The sequence below is a fragment of the Sciurus carolinensis genome, chromosome 7 (assembly GCF_902686445.1).
Source record: "Sciurus carolinensis chromosome 7, mSciCar1.2, whole genome shotgun sequence".
Lineage (NCBI taxonomy): Eukaryota > Metazoa > Chordata > Mammalia > Rodentia > Sciuridae > Sciurus > Sciurus carolinensis.
In genome coordinates this window covers 55,489,827-55,504,396 of record NC_062219.1, presented here as the reverse complement: position 1 = coordinate 55,504,396, position 14,570 = coordinate 55,489,827, and the positions used below count along the sequence as shown (strand labels likewise).

The following is a 14,570-nucleotide window of genomic DNA, read 5'->3' as shown; positions in this document are numbered from 1 at the left end:
AAAAGGGTGCTATGAGGATCTGAGCAAGAGCAACGGAGGAAAGGGGGAGAAAGGGGATGCAGGAAACTTTCTTGAAAATAGCATCATAAGACTTATTTTCCAATTTGAAGGCATGGGACAGTTTGGGATTCTAAAACTTATCTTGGATAACTGGAGAGCAGTTATACATTTAACAAAGACAGAATATTCAAATGAGAAAGGGGTAAATGATGAGTCTGGTTTTGGAACTGGTGAGTTTAGGGTTTCTGTGGAAGATGTAGGCAGGGATATCCATTAAAACAGTTGAAATTCCAAATTGGAGCTCAGTGGGGCTAGCCAAGCAAGCCCATCTCCCCTTCTGTCCATACATCCATTGATGAATCCAGAAAACATAGGGAGCAACTCTCTACACCAGGCAGCATGGCCATGGTCAGTGGGGAAGGGATCATTAACAAGCAGAGGCTATTCTGGGCTGATAGGGCAGAGCCCTGGTGCTGGCCTCTGTTGGCACTAGCTCCATCCTGGAGGCTGTCTTGATTCCTCTCTGCTGGGTGGTATGAGGAAGCACAGAGGCTGTCACTGTTGGTAAGAACCCAAAGCCCAGGGTGCTCACTTTCACTTTTCTCACTATGACCTGAGGCACACTGCCTGCCCCACCAGATGGGGCCCAGAATGTACTGGAAATCTTCAGTTGTGGGTATCACTGTGTAGCATGTGGATAAAAAAAAAAGTCGCCTTCCAAGACCCCAGGAAAATCACTGGTCTAGAAGTAAGGTGACTCTCTCAAGCTTCTACCAGTGTGTGGAATGTCACCCATAACAGTGTCAAGCCAGAGTCAAACTCGATTCACACCCACAAGTGTGTGGGTTTGAGTCATACAAGAAATGCATTTTCAAACCTCTCCATGCTCAATCATATCTTGCCTTCTCCTCAAATTAAGGTGTCTTCACATTAACAGGTTTGTGTTGACAATGGCTTGGCCCTGAGATTCAGGAATGCAGGACTTTCATCCTAGCCCTGGCACTGTTGTTGATGCAGGGAGACATTTAACTCAGGGCATCTTAGGCTCCAGGCCTCGTGGCTTGTTAACCAGCTCAAGGGGAGGCAATCCAATTTTAGAACATCAGTTTTAAAATTCAGGCCCTAATAATTATTATCCATTTCAGCAAGTTAATCTCTTAAGAACTGGAGGAAAACCCCAGGTTGATAAGTTCAAGAAAACCTACTCAAAGTTGGATTAATAATTTTCACTTAAATAGAACCCATATCCTCAAGAATTCCCCTTCCAATTGGTGCCTCAAGCATTTTAGGCTGTATCCTGACCTCTGGGAGAGGTAGGATACACAGAGGGACCTGACTCAGCTAGCATAAGTTCTGGAGTACAAGACTAACACCGTTAGTACGATCCCTCTTGTTGGGGTTTATCGATTTTAGGGTTTTGTGAACCTGTACTGTGGAGGGAGGAGAGGGGCAGAAGTGGAGAGAGGGGATAAGGAGAAATTCTAGCTTCCTTTAAAAAGGGATTTGGGGACATCAAGACTACTTTCTCTGCACTGGGGGACAGTTGGAAGTGAATCTCTTGGCTGCCTGAAGTGAGTGTAACAGGAATGTGACTGCCCTAAAATTCCAAGAATTGTTCATGTTCAATAACAGATGAGACCACTATCAGAAAGGCTTGCCATTGATAGTTGTTATGATCTAGATAAAAAGTATCCCCCCAAAAGCTCACGTGTGAGACAATACAAGAAAGGTCAGAGGTGAAATGATGGGTTACGAGAGCTAAACCTAATCAGTGCATTAATCCACTGATAGGATTAACTGGGTAGTGACTGAAGGCGGGCAGGGTCAGGCTAGCAAAAGACAGGTCACTGAAGTAATGCCTTTAGGATCCCTGGTAAACCAAATGTTCTCTCTGCTTCCTGGTCACCATGTCCTGAGCTACTTTCCTCCTCCACACTTTTCCACCACCATGTTCTGCCTCACCTTGGGCCCAAGGCAATAGAGTTGGTGGTCTACGAACTGAGACCTCTGAAACCATGAGTGCCAAATAAACTTTTCCTCCTCTAAAATTGTTCTTATCAGTTCAGCTGTGAAAAACTGACTAAAATAATAGCTTATAGGGAGGTAGCTGGTAACATCTAGATGAAATCTTAAGCACTTAAGACTGACTTGTTCCCCACCCCACTTACCGCCATTCACACCCAATGTGACTGTATTTGGAGGTAGGGCCTTTAGGCAGGTAATTAAGATTGAATGAGGTCACAAGGATGGGGCCTTTATCCAATAGAACTGGAGCCTTAAAGAAGAGGAAGAGATAGCAGGGATGCACACATGGAGAAGAAGCCATGTGAGGACACAGCAAGTGGCCCTCTGAAGCCATGGAGAGAGGCCTCAGGAAAACCCTACTGACACCTTGATCTTGGACTCGCAGCCTCCAGAACTGTGGGAAGACAAATTTCTCTTGTTTTAGCCCCCCATTCTGAGGGGGGTAGCCCTAAAAAATCCCTATAAAAACTATGAATATGTTTTCTTCTTTAACATGGGAAACATTTTGCTGCTTTTATCCTATAAATATTCCATCAGAATAAATGCAACACATTGCTGTGAATTTGCTTGTTTTCTTTATTGCATGTTGAGCTTCTTGGTGTTCCTCATTTTTCTTTCTGAATCCACCTACTCCTCCTACTCTCCCTGGTCTCACCATGTTTCCTCATTTTCCGGGGTGGAAACTTCCATCCTTGTCTCAGACACAAGCTGATCTACAGCATTTTGGTTGAGCTGGCACTGGCCCAAATTCCCCAAACAAAAAACCACAGCTCAAAGTCACAGAAATGTCTTCTTCAATCCCACTGAGGACCCCCACCACTGATCTTCTGTTCTGTGATGACTTCTCTAGTCGAAGAGGCAGGAGATAAAACCGCTGACCTAAAGTTCTTTTATCCTGCTTCTGGGGGTAGGTGGTACACAAATCCACAGCGTGGGCTGTGGGTGAATGAGATTGATGGTGCCACACAACATTGTCTAAACAAGCGAGACTCAGAGGGTGACATGAAAATGTCCAGCTCCCTTCATGGCTGTGAGACATGGGTTTGTCACAGTTCCTATGACATCATATCTTGTACATCACATCCAAGCTGCTAAGCAGCTGCACTTGGTCACCGCTGAGCCAAAATTCACATAAAATAGTGAGACAGGGTTTGTGACAACCCCGACTCCCTGAGCAGACATTCTCTCACTAGGGGACCAGGCTTGCTGTGATCCTGTGAAAGAGTCTCAAGTGCAGCTGCAGAGCTCTGGGCAGCCCAAGGCACCGGCAGAAAACATGAGGGCCAGCTGTAGATTGCTGGAAAACTCCAAGCTCCAAGAGAACTCTGGAAATCTGAAGGGTGGCTCACACATCCCCAGAACTACAGTCACCAGCAAGGATATTTTTCTAATGGGATGTCCATTATGTTTTCTCCACTATCTTCAGACTCATACTGAAACATTGGCTCTTGAATATCAAGCCTGCTGGCTTTGGGACTGGCACCATATCACAGGTTCTCCTAGGCATTCAGGTTGCCTAGTGCTGATTATAGGGCTTGTCTATCTCCAAAAACCACATGAGCCAATTCCTTAAAATAGATCTCTTTATGGATACACATTCTGTTGGTTCTGTTTCTTTGGAGAATCCTGGCTAATATACCTTCTAAATACTAAAAGTATTTACTAAATCTGATGCAGTCTATTCAAATAAATACTTTTTGTTTTTTGAGAGAGAGAGTATCTTACTATGTTGCCCAGGCTGGTCTCAAACTCCTGGGCTCAAACGATCCTCCTACCTTAGCCTCCCAAGTGCTGGGAGGTGCATGCCACCTTACCCAGCAAAAATAAACACATTTTTTATGAAACCTTTTCACTTGCATAAATTCAAATCACATATTCATTGTTAAAAATATAATTATATACTAACTATAAGATAGGTGTGGTAGTGCACACCTGTAATCCTAGCAACTCCAGAGGCTGAGGCAAGAGGATTGCAAGTTCAAAGCCAGCCTCAGCAACCTAGTAAGACCCTAAAAAATTTAGTGAGAACCTGTCTCAAAACAAAAAGTAAAAATGAGCTGGGAATGTGACTCAGTGGTTAATTGCCCCTGGGTTCAAACCCTGGGGAGAGGGGGAATATATATATATATATTATACACACACACACACACACACACACACACACACACGTGTGTGTGTATACTAGCTATAAAATTAAACACATATTTATTAAATTAATAGTTCTCCCTGAAAATGCATAGTTTTGATTCTAACTGCATACCCTTTTGGGTGAGGGTGGGGAGCAGGTCTGTAGACTGATCATGGAGCAAAATTTTTGCCTCTCATTTCTATGCTTACCAAATGGATATTGATTATATTTTATAGTGAATTTTACCTTCCTTTTTAAGTAGTAATATCCTTCTTTCTAAGGCATCAAAATAATACACAAAGTAATAGAATGCCATTACTGTATTGTGATATCAGTTCCTACATTAAAAACTCCTCTAAAGTTTGTGGCTTAGGGTATCTCTCCACTTTGTGGGTCAGGAATTTAGGAAGAACTTAATGAGGCAGTTTGGCATCTGTGTGGCATCCACAGGGTGGCTGGGCCTGGAGGGCCCACTCCAAGATGGGTTCTTTATCTACCTGTCTTTGTCTCTCCTTCAGCGTCGATCCTCCTGGATCTCTGTGTGTGGCTTTGGCTTCTCACAGCATGCCAGCCTCTGGGGAGCTGCATTTCTTGTATGGTGGCTCAGGGATCCTTGATTAATCGGGTGCTTGGGGAGGTGGTAGAGGGTAAAACGAATGACAGGGTAGAGTGTTCAGTTCCATAGGTGCTCAGCAGGGATAACAGTATTCTCTGCAGAGGGGTTTTTTGGAAACTTACTAGGGTCCTAAAAGAACTACACTAATCCCTTCCAACAGCAGCACCAATGACCTAATTACCTTGCACCGACCCCCTTCTTAAATGCCCCACCACCACAACACCACCACCAGTGCATGAAACTTTGGGGGACACACTCAAATCATATATAAACCATAGCAAAGTATTTCTACTCAATTATAGACTTTATTTTTCAAGAATGCAATTAGTGTATACAATGAAAGAAGACGGTTCTTTATTTTGTCCAGAATTCTAAGAGTTACCATTTTGGAAAACTGTGTCACAAGTGGCTCATGTTATCTGTTTTAGACTGCACTGGAAGGTGTATAGCTCCACTCAGAGTTTCTGGGAACAACTATCAGCACCTGATCACATAAAATTAAGTTTATGCATACTTTTGATGGTAACTGTATACACTTTGGGGTGGGGGGTGGGAGTAGCTTACTCTGGACATTACAGGGAGTGGGAAGTAGGTCACCAACACCAGAAGGAGTTATGAATTACTTTACTTTCATTCCCATTTATATTTCAGTTATGACATCATATTAATTTTTCTTTCTTTTATTTTTATACTGGGGATTGAACTAAGAGCTTCTCATGTGCTACGCAAGCACTCTACTACTGATCTATACCCTCTATACCCCCATCCCTAATTTTTCTTAAAAGACAGGTAGGGGCAGATTATATTATCTGGGAATTTCACCTCAGGCTTGTAAACAAGATGTTAAAAATGTTTGTAATAAAAAGGGAGGTTGAGTCTGACAAGACTGAGAGTCCACTGCTTTAAAAAAGAAAAGTTTGCTGTGGACCAAAACTGCCTTTTCAAGTGGAAACACCAGGGAATCATTTCCTTTCTGGAACCTGCTGGTCCTGGAACTGCCCAGTCTGGCTGAGCAGGAGCAGCTGGCTCTGAGGTATGAATGAGCTCTTTCTCCTCAGCCCCTGCAGGTGAAATCCCCAATCCACTTTTCAAACTAGAAAAGACTTGGCAAACTTTAAACGGCCACATGGTGGTCCTCAACAGGCTATGTTGTGGAAGACTCAGTTTCCCCACCTGTGTGGTGGAGATAAAAACAACCCTTCCCATGTTGACTTCCTGTGTGCATTAAACAAGTTAAGTAAGATAATCACAGTTAGCTTCCCTCAGCCTCCTTGAGTATATGACACTCAATAAATGCAAGCATGGATTTGTGACCATTTGTACAGCACTTCAGGTTTGCTAAGCCCTTCTCAATATTGTTTCCTTTTAGACTCTGGGCGATAGGGGGAGGAGGCTAACAAGGAGATCCATCCCCAGGAAGGAAGAGAGGATCCAGGAAGTTCAGGGATGACCCTGTACTGACCCCAACCACACTGGTAGCCAATCAACTGGCCTTTTGGTATCGGAATCCATGTTGCTCAATTTAGAGGTATTCTGTGCAGCTCTGAGGATAAAGTGGGTCCTCCGAAGAAGTAGTTGCCAGAGAATGAAGGTAGGGGAAGTGCAGAAGGGAAAAGCTACCCTTGCTGACACCTGGAGTACCCTAACAATGGAAAGGCAGAGGCCTGACCTTGTCCTGGGAGGGATGCCTTCAAACCCTCCCGTCTGAGGATCTGGGATTCGCTTGTAGACCCCTGCTCCAAGAGTAGGTTTTTACTTTTCTCTCTTCCTTCAATTGTCAGATGTTTTACTCTCAGGGTCACCATTTTGGTCATTATTTTAACTTTTTAACTTCTATAGAGAAGTAACCTGTTTGGGACTTAAGTGGATCCATGGGCCCCACACAAATTCTCCTTATCCTGCCCTAAATCTATGTTCTGAGGACTGAGAAAGAAAACCCCTGGAAACTGGTAGTCACTGTACAAGGAACACGAGCAGAATACAGGAAATCTGCACCAAAGGGAGGCCTGGGTTCCCTTAGCTTTGTTCACAAAGCCACAAAACGTCACAATGTCCTCTGATAAAAATCTATGAGGTTCTTGGTCCTACTAAAATGTTTTCTCTTCAGGCATGAAAATGTGAAATAACAGTCTTAAGAAATAATCTGACCAATTTCAGAAATATATAATATATATTAGCACTTGATCTGAAAATAGATTTCGACTGCTTCCACAGAAGTGTATATCCAACAAACCTTTTTAAGGTACTTTTTCCTCACTTTGCTATAAGGACACTTCAAGTTGCTTTATTCTTCATTGGGTTCGTGCCAAATGACTTCTAACTGCCCTAAGGGAGGGCAACAGAAAGAAAGGACCCATCCTTTATGCTAACCCAGGTCACTGGCCCCCACACATTCTTACACACATCATACCCCAAACTGAGTTTCTGACTTCACATCCCTGGGGAGAGCTTGTACTCACCTGGTCTCATTAAAGCAACACACACTTGTACAGCCTCTCACTCTGGGACCAATTAACCATTTCCACATCAGACGCCAACACAGCCCCACCATACCATTTGCCCTCTTTATTTATGGTGAGTATTTAATATTCATTATGTTACAAATACTTACAACAGAAGCTGTATTTTCACACTGTGGGTGGTGATTGGAGGCATTAGAACCAGTTTCTCCCACTATTTCTAAGCTTTTTTGGTAATGGGCACACTGAAGTTCATATATATATATATACATATATATATATATATATACACACACACACACACACACACACACACACACACACATATATGTACGTATGTATATATTTATATATATCCACCCACTTGAAGCTTTTATGAAAATGATGTCTTAAAAGTGATTCATTCAAATATGCTCAAGCACACTTTGGCATCTAAAAGGGAGAACTCCCAATACAAGGGGCAACACACGAAAGACTACTGGACTGACCCCTGAATCCCATGGTGAACTCCCCTGGTACATGTAACAATGGCAACAGCATGAATCAAACTTGCTCAGATATAACCAGTGACCACAGACTGCTCACAACTAAAACACATGGACACATATTTCCACAGAGTTCTCCACTGATCAACAGAGTCAGTGCTTTATGAGACTGTCTTGAGTTAGTCTCTTTGGAATAAACAGCCTGTGTTAACAGCTGATTGATAAAGTTTTCATCTCATCATCATTTCCCAAAAATGAGGGCACTTGATCCAAAACAACTGTGGGGGGAAAAGATCTTTTTTGAAAGACCATGAGGAAAGAAAATGATGCTTATAGTTCTATAGAAACTCAGAAATGGTTCCACCCAAAGGAATTGTTGAAGTCACATGACCTCCAAACTCTGGCTCCAAAACCAGAAGCATGAATGCCTCAGAACTGGCTTACACTTTGTGTTTTTCTCTTCAGTTCTTCCTTTCCTCGTTCGCCAAGACAAGGGTTGCCTGTCAAAACAGGATGCAGATCCTGAGGCCAGTCCCAGGCCAGCTTGGAAGCTGTATCCAAGGCAGAACCTCAGACGTAGCCATCAGAGGACACACGGGGCTGGGAGAGGGCTCCAGGCCTGGCTCTGGAGGGACACCAAGGAAAAACACACTCCTGGTGTTCAACCCTGGTTTTCTCATCAGAGCAATGATGTCCCAGGATGACCTATGGACAAAAGATGTAGGAAAAGGAGGAGATCTTTCCTTCATGCCCAAAGGAAAGGATCCATAGATCTAGAAGCTGAGAGCCATGTGCTACTGTCAGCTATTATTGAATCTTTTCTAAGGTGCACCTGCAGACATGCGAAGGAGAGGAATTGCCACATCCTCATTGGAAAGGAGAAGGAATAGTGCCCTCCGCTGCATTTTATTACGGTATCTCTTTGTTTGGTGCCATTTTCCCTGCTGGACTTAGACCCAGCTGGGGTAATTCTTTGCCCAGTTCAGCATTTGTCCCCAAGTGTAGTACCTATTGTCACAAAAGGCTGCACATTCTTCAGGATTACTTTCAAGCCATGTATTTCTGTCTTGGAAGAATGAGAACTTTTTGCTCCACAATAACCAGCACAAAAAGAGAAAAGGGGCAGAGGCTTTTGTTACCAAATATTCAGCTCCCAAAAGCTGAGTCACCATCACAGGGCCAAGCAGACAACATCACCACCTTTCAAAGTACAGCACTGACACTATTTTTCCCTGGCACATTAATGTTCCCATGACAGCCAACTCCATTCCTCTGCTTCTGTGTTGTGTGCCTTCTGGAGAAAGCAAGATGGCTCACTCTCAGCCTTACTAAGGCAGATGACACCTGACTGCAGGAAGGTGCAATCACTCCTGAAAATCAGCAATGGTGGAACCAAGTTCTGATCAACAACTGCAGCTGCCAGAAAGAAGAAAAGCACACCTGCCCCTCCACAAACAAAAATTTAGGTAGAGTGTGCCTGAGCTGGGGGAGCAAAGAAGAGTACACACGGTTTCACATTGCTGGATTCTCTATCAAACTCAAGTGATACAACTGGTTCAAAACCATAGTAATGCCAGGGCGGACTGCAGTGTGGATCTGAGAATACATTCCCATGACGCCAGGGTGTCACGCAGACTCAGTGGAATGGCTTTTCAGCTTAATACTGAAGGACTGCCGCAGGGTGATAGATTCCTTTCTGCTTTCAAACAGTAGCCCAAGAAGCAATCTTCCCAAGAAGCGAGAGAGGTGTTTTATCTCCTCAGCGTGGGAAAGGGACCCGCCTGATTGCAAGCGCTGATTTATTCCAGAAAGCCCAAGTGCTGCTTGCTGCTGGTCTCTACCCCACCCGCCCAAAGGCAGGAACGTTCTTGTTTCTGTCAGAACCACCTGCCTAACCCAGCAGGAAGCCTTGTCACTAGTTTCCCATCCTGGCCAAGTGTCTTGGCTGAGAGAAGCAGGAGACCAGCAAGACTAACGTCTGAAGAAGCCAGTGACTTTTGGAAGGGGATTTGCATCCCTTACCTCTTGTCTGCCAGCCACGATGGGGCTGCCCCTCAATGCTGCCCACCAGTGACCAGCAGCACTAGGAAGTTGTGTGTGTGTGTGTGCATTTGTCCATCTATCTGTCTAAAAGGTCTGTATGGTGCAGGCTGCTCTGAAATGCCGCTTCAGACATCTCCATGTAAATCAGGGTAAACTCAATTCCAAACCAACTAGGCACATCCAAACTGGCCCTCCTGCCTGCAGCTCCTCTTCTTTGACTCTCAATCTAAATCTCAGCATCTGACAAACCACAAGTGAGAGTTTGCAGAAATACGAGGGAACAAATCCTTGCCAGAGCTGAAAAGGAGACGAACGTGGCAACAATGGAAAACACTTAGCACCCCGTGGGCTGGCAGCCAGGGCACTGGACCCGGTGTGGGCGCACCAGTGAAGACAGGATTCGCCACAGCGATTTACAGCCGAGATTTATAGCAGGGACCAGAGGACTGCACTCCTGCAGATGCAGAGGTTTTCAGGAGGAAAGGTAGAAAAGGAAAAAATGCAGAAAGAAAGTGACAGATTCAAATGCAATCCAAACATTCTGAGCTACTCTTTTGAGCTCAGAAATTTTACCGTGACTTGGGTGATCCCAATGGTCTTTGAACCACATTGGGAAATGTCACAATAGATGTGTGAATTAAAATCCAGTGGGTTTGCCAAAAGACCAATTGTTAAAACTTGGCAGCGTTCCAGAAAACTTGCCAGGCTGCTTACTGCCCGAGGCTCAGAGAATTGCTAATTCCAGAGAAAGTTAATTATCACCTTATTGATAAAGGGGTAATTTTTAAAGCCTGTGGTGTAGCTTTTGTGACTCATTAATTAAAATTTAGGGTAATTTACTAGACGCCCTGGTGGCTTCTGTTACATTATATTTGTACCAAACTATTTGATTTTTCTCCCAAGAGTGTTTCAAATCCCCTTGGCCCCTCCTTACCTGTCTGTCCTAGAAGGCAAAAAAAAAAAAAAGAAAGAAAGAAAGAGAAAGAAAGAAAGAAAGAAAGAAGAAAGAAAGAAAGAAAGAAAGAAAGAAAGAAAGAAAGAAAGAAAGAAAGAGAAAAATTAAAAACATGTAAATCTCAAACTAGCCTTTCAGGAGATGGCAGAACTAAGAAATAAGATGTCTGAGGATGCATTTTTAAAAAGCTCCTTCTTAGAAATGTCAAATTTACCCACCAACAGAAAAGAGCTTGTGTGCACACCCAAGGAGACTGCTTTCACAAGCACCATCCCCAAAAACATCAGACTAGAGTTTATGCTTCTTGATGATTAGATTGGAAGAGGGTCTTTCTTCATTTCCTTTCCTCTCCATCCTCAAAGAAAATCTCAAGAATCAATGGGAGACATTAACTGGAGGTGCTTGGAATTCTGAAGCCCCAGTCCAAAGAGGAGCAGTGTCCCCTCCGCTGCTTTTTAGGACTTTGGAGTGTTGGGGCAGTACGTGCAGCTACCTGTGATGCTGAGGCTTCTAAGGGCACCAACTTGGGAGGAAAAAAATGTCTGCAGGGACCCAGTAAGCAACACAACTTAGTTTCAGCCACCACCTCTGTCCCGACCAAATGTTATTCTAAAGTTCGTGTCACAAGGGATACACATACGTGTGTGTGACGGGCCCTTGGGTTATGCAAAATTGTAAACAGACCTGCAAAATACTCTAAAATTTAACTCCCCAGATTTACAACATAAAGGTTATTCTTCACTGAGCATTCCTTATTATGATTTCAGGGAACTTCAGTTATGTTTCCTTCAACTTGAAGTAATTGAGATCTAGAATTAAGATTAAATAAAAGCCACCGCATTAGAAGAACTTTAAGGCAATCTGCTTGTGATTTTCCCATCATTAAGAGTTTTAAAAATGTAAAATTTCTGTCCTTATCCTTTGGGGGTATTGCTTGAATTTTTTTTTATCATAAGCAAATATTATTGAACATTTTAATAGTCATTACTTTTTTGAATTTTCACGCCACAAGTTCAGAGGACAGGGTCACTGTATCTGGCTGGTTTCCCAGCAGTTGATCAGCTCAGCTTACCTGCTGCTAGAGGCGAGCGGCGACCCCCACCCCGGGACCAGGACCAGAAAGTGAAACTGCTTTGCTGGTTTCGCTTGGCGAAAACACACCACCAAAAGCAAACACAACGGGAAGCGATGTGCTCTTGTTTCTTTTATTGTTTTCTTGTCTTGTTATTACCGTTCCTTTGCTTTTTCTCTTGTGCAACAAAACAAAAGTCATTTGAGTGGCACAGGAGAGAAACTTAAACATGTCACACATAAAAGAACTGGGTTTTTGTTGAATCTGCACTTTTTAAAATAATTCCATAAATCAGGCAGACAGATAAATTTATCGCACCCAACAGAGTTCCTCCCCATACATGATTTAAAGAGTTAAAGAAAACACATTCATATTTTTAAAAATATGCCACAAATATTTTTGAAAGGTAGATTTTGAAGCCACCAAACAACTTCTCTAAAACGGAGGTTCTACATTAACATTTTGAGCTTTGACAGTCAGTACTGTTCAAACGCTCCCCGTTTTCAAGAGAGTTCTATCAAGCAACATAAAATGAGTCCTACGCAAATATCACTCTATGCGTTCCTTTATATTTTTATACTTTTATGATTTTTACTCCAGATAATCTATTTTTTTAAAAAGTCTCAAAAACAAAAAGCAATTATGTCCCTAACTCTTCAAAAATTGTTTCTGTGGTAGGAAAGGAAGAAAAAACAGAGTACACAACAAACACCTCAATTCTGAAGCGCCTGGATGACTTTCTCAAGAACCACAGTGCCTGAGACAACTAAAAAGCCACTTTCTCAGAAACCTGATTTTTCTAATCCTCTTGAGAACAGTCACAGACTCCAGAGGCAACACGACCAACCACCTCTTATTTACTGTCACAGATAGCGGAGAAAACTGATCAAACACATCAGTTTCTGGTAAGATTATTTACTCTACAGCTGCACCTCACACTCACTGGCAGGTCCTGTCCCACCAAGAGACACAGAGAGGACACCTCAGGCTCCAGGGGGAAACATGTGGAGGTTGGTTCAGGTCACTCAGTGCTCCACCTGGGAAGGAGGTGACTTTGTACTTGAACTTGGGAAAACTACCCCTGGCACTCCATGGTCATCTAAATAAAACCAGCAACCAACAATAAACACTATTCTCATCTGTGACTGGTAGATTAGGAAAAACCAACACAAAGACACGCGGAATATTCCATCCGGGATGTTCAAGATAAAATTCAATTTAAAAACAACACTTCGACTGTTCATAGCATACCAGTTTTAATAATCAAATTTTAGATAGATATTTTAATCTCAGGACATACTATAATTTTTTTTTAATTAAAAAAGCAGAGCAAAGATAAATTATTGTGGAAAAAAGCTAGCCAGTTATTCAAGTTCACATTTGGAATGAAAGTAACTTTCTATATATTTAAATGCAGAGTTAAAGCGTAGTAAATGTGTATATATATCCAAAATTTACAAACCATATGGTTTTATGCCACATCTTCCTTCCTGGGTCCTGATTAAGAAAGCAAACATTGTATTTTGCATAGGAGGAACTGAAGTTTACCTGCTGGGCTCAGTGGTTTTAGTGCAGGACACCGTGCATTGCCATAGAGGCAGGCTTGCAACCTAGAAAAACTAGAATAGGTATTCTGTCACGCTGACAGCTGGAAGAGAAGGATCCCGTGTCAATGGCACACCCTCCAATTGTGGATATCCCTTACCTACAGCTTGTTCACCAGAGCCCTGATCAGGGTGTTGACCAGGCCGGGAGTGTTGACTCAGAAGACAGATGACTTTCGGCACATGCAAACCGAGTATTGCAAAAGCTGTCTTCCACCCGTGTGCTAGTAGCTCACAGTTAGTCTCCAGCAGCCCTGCTCTCCGGCTGCAAACATCTCATTAGACTAATGCATTCAGCACAGGCAGAACACTCGATTTACCATAGCTACAGCAATGAATTTCCATTACGATGACAGCTTCAACCACATCATGTCCGGAAAACCAGCCAACCACTGGCTTTTAAAGAACACACACATTTTACATGCAGAAAACGAGGCCTGTGTGTGTGCGTGTGTGTGTTTCGTGTTTCCTTCCTCTTAGCAGCCCAACTCAGAGAAATGTGCAGTGTAGCTTTTTGTCGACACGAGCTGCAAGGTAATGACACTTCTGCTTCTTTGGTAGTTACGTCCTTGTAATAACCTGAATTATGTCACAATTGTCAGAATGGGTGTTTCCAACATTTCAGTTTTCATTACCCCTCCTCTGTTGCCATAGAAACCAGACTGTAACATCATCTCTTTGTCCCAGTCCTACAGCAGTGAGGGCCAACACTGGGCTTGTAAGATAGTGGTGATCTGACAGAGTGAGTGTTTCACTTCAGACAAAAAAAGGGAAATGTTCCAACGACATCATCATTCAGGAGAGCCTGTGTGTTGGCCAGAGGAGTGAGCCTATGCAGGTGAACACACCATAGCTGTACATATTAACTCTGCAGCTGCCTATAACACCTGTGTACAGGTCATTAACACTAAGCCCTGACTTTGGCTGCACATCTGTGTGTGTAAGTGCATAAGTGTTTCTATACTCCCAAATATGTTTGCAGCCTGCGTAGGTGGATGTCCCTTATGCAAGAAAAGGGCTACTATCCATCCTCAATGCCCTGCTGCCTTCTCTGGGACAAATCAGTTTATACTGGTAAAGGGACTTTTTCTTGTTTCCTTTTGCAAAATAGAGCAAGGCTCCCTGTTGCCCATTTCATTCACTCAGGATTCTGGGGTATTCACAAGTATTTCCTACAAGATGA

General features: G+C 43.2%; 1 protein-coding gene across 3 annotated transcripts in view; it reads right to left on the bottom strand.

Annotated features, from left to right (window-relative positions):
- The window catches only part of Scml4 (Scm polycomb group protein like 4), a 100,070-nt gene extending 86,442 nt beyond the window's left edge, over positions 1–13,628 (bottom strand). For 2 of the 3 annotated variants that reach the window (XM_047559704.1, XM_047559706.1), the window contains exons 1-2: positions 13,489–13,608; positions 13,332–13,402 (exon numbers count right to left, since the gene is read on the bottom strand). The gene's annotated coding sequence lies outside the window, so the exon portion shown is untranslated. Of the gene's footprint in view, positions 1–13,331; positions 13,403–13,488 lie in introns of all 3 variants that reach the window. The other variant, XM_047559707.1, reaches the window with a different exon arrangement.
- Positions 13,629–14,570: the final 942 nt, after the last annotated feature.